The sequence below is a fragment of the Myotis brandtii genome, unplaced genomic scaffold (assembly GCF_000412655.1).
Source record: "Myotis brandtii unplaced genomic scaffold, ASM41265v1 scaffold2885, whole genome shotgun sequence".
Taxonomy (NCBI): Eukaryota; Metazoa; Chordata; class Mammalia; order Chiroptera; family Vespertilionidae; genus Myotis; species Myotis brandtii.
Genome location: NW_005361026.1, coordinates 18,049 through 20,808, shown reverse-complemented (window position 1 = coordinate 20,808; position 2,760 = coordinate 18,049). Strand labels below are relative to the sequence as shown.

Below are 2,760 nucleotides of genomic sequence, written 5' to 3'. Positions count from 1 at the left end.
AGTTTTCTATTATGTTTTGAAACTTTATTTTTTCATATCACTTCATATTAATGTTATATTTTTTAACAATTTCTTAGTGATTTCTTCCTCAATACTTCAACTATTCTTTTATTTTTCTCTTCCATGGTTGCTATGTTCTTTGGAAGCTTGTTTAGATGAAGTGAATGGCCTTTTAGGCTTCCTCCACATGAATAGGAGTTCACTTCTTTAATAATAAGAATTATGTGTCACATGGAGGTAGGCATCAAGATTTTAGAGATTCTTAGGTAGGGCATGGCCAAAGAAAGGTTGGGACCCACTGCTTTAGACTCACTGTAAAGTGACAATGCTTAGGAAAGTTTATATATTAGGGCCACTCAGCAGCACACTGCCTTCCTGCTTCAGAATGTAATTTCAGGTCCCAAGCCACCACCTGAGCCCTTTACCACTATGTTGACCCTCACAGAGTTCCCAAGGTGAAGCTACAAGATATTTAGAAATCAACTGGATGTCTACTCACAAAGTACCAATGGTGGCTCAGTAAATGGGACTCTAACAATAACAGGCAAACTGTCATGGTAAAGCTGGGTGAGCTGGGATCCCAGCTAGAAGAGAAGGGCAAGTGGGGACTAACTGACACTACCAAAGCTGCAGAAGAACACATATTCCCATAGCCTGAGGAGGAGGAAGAGGAGGGTCTGACCTTTCCCCTTCAAGCACATCATTCCATAGAGAAGATGGAGGAGTTATTTTATTAAGGTCTGGGAGGGTTGCTGGAGGCTCATCCCATACAATATAATCTTCCACTTTCCAAAGGACAACTATTATATGCTTCACAGCCACAGACAGCTCAAGCACTTTTTGCTGTCTCACTTCAGGAGTACCTTCTGCATCCATCCAGGAACCAGCAATATCTAGATCAGTTATGGCGAACCTCTGACACGCAAGCTCATTTTTTGGTTGATTTTTCTTTGTTAAATGGCATTTAAATATATAAAATAAATATCAAAAATATAAATCTTTGTTTTACTATGGTTGCAAAGATTAAAAAATTTCTATATGTGACACAGCACCAGAGTTAAGTTAGGGTTTTTCAAAATGCTGACACGCCGAGCTCAAAAGGTTCGCCATCATGGATCTAGAAGACCCACCTGCATGGTTTTGTGCTAGTTCTCTTTCTGGGAATCATGACCATGGTCAGACCAAACATATACTTCATAGCTCCCATGCAGGAGAAGGTGATTTTAGGGATGTTCTTCATGGTCCCAGTGGCCTGCCTCAGTTACTCCTGACTCTTTCACACTATCTACTGTCATTCAGATATAGTCTCTCAGACATTTTCCAAACTGGATTATTCATGGTTTGCTCCACTGATTATGGGGAACTTTGTTCCATGGCTCTATTACTCCTTTTACTGTTCCACACAGTGATAGCTCATATACTTTTCCAACATCTCTGTCCTTGGCATTTCTGCCATCCTTGTGATACAGCGGGACCAATTTGCCACTTTTAAACACAGGAAGACAAAGGCAGGGTGTACCTGGACTTTGGATTTAGCCTATTGTGCCTATCATGCACTTTATTATTCCCAAGGGCTTTTAAATGCCATCACTGTGGCTAGATGGACTGGATTTATTATGACTGTGATGTACATCATCAGAGCGGGCATCTATACTGCTCAAATCCCTGCAGACTTTTTTCCTGGAAAGTTTGACATGATTCCTAGTTGGATCAGATTTTTCTGTGGCCTGGTGGTGACAGCAGCCTTTATCCATTTCTCTGGGGTCTCCAACCCTTAGGGACTTTGCTACAGCCTTGAATAGGGATGTGCTTATGACTCGCTTCGCTGAGCCTCCCAAGTGAGGCTGGAAGGTAAGCTTCCCAAGCACTTTCCAAACAACATCTTTACTGAAGTGAGAGGACATGTCTGATTTGTCCGTTTCTAGAAGAAACCACTGGACAATTCAGCACCAGCCAGGCTTCAGACCAGATTCCCACCTCGGGGCAGGCAGATATAATTTCTGTGATTCTCACCAAGGAAGAGTATGGCTCTCGAGGCCATGCCCCTCTTCAACAGTCCGTCCTCAGTAAGGCAACTGTATCCCCTTGGCATGGAGTACTTTAAAGCTCATGTTGAGATATTACACCTCCTCCAACAATTTTGGTAACAATTATGAACTGGTACTCTTCAGAAATTGTGATTATGGAAGAAAATGTCTTTTTATTATCCTCATCACTACTTTGTAACCTGACTTAGAAGAGGCCATCCATTTCTGAAAAGTAACACACTTTCCAGTAAATATTGTAAACCAGTCCTGTCTTTCTGGGGCATGGATCTGCTGACAGCAGGAAGAACAGAGTCACCATCTTTGAGGTAGCCAGAAAATTATGGAAGTGTGCCCAAGCTCCAGAAAACTTTAATTTTCTTTTGGCAGAGGAAATAGGAAAATGGTTAAACCTACACCTGGGATGATCTCATGGCATACTAATGTATGCAAATCCAGCATATCAGCCCTAAAATATAACTTTCCTCTTGGGAAATGAGGATCCAGATGCCTCTTCAATGGCCCTTTGCATTTGAACTCAGTTGGACCATAACATTTAGCTCCTCCCCAATGTGGTCATTATTCTTTTATTCAGCAAATATGTATCAAGTGGCCCTCCTAGTTTGGCTCAATGAATAAAGTGTCAGCCTGTGGACTGAAGGGACTTGGTTTGATTCTGGTCCAGGGCATGTTCCTCAGTCACAGGCTCAGACCCTGGCTGCAGTTGAGACGTTAG

General features: G+C 42.1%; 1 pseudogene; it reads left to right on the top strand.

Moving 5' to 3' along the window:
* The first annotated feature begins 487 nt into the window (after nt 1-487).
* LOC102259816 lies at nt 488-1,778 on the top strand (annotated as a pseudogene).
* Nucleotides 1,779-2,760: the final 982 nt, after the last annotated feature.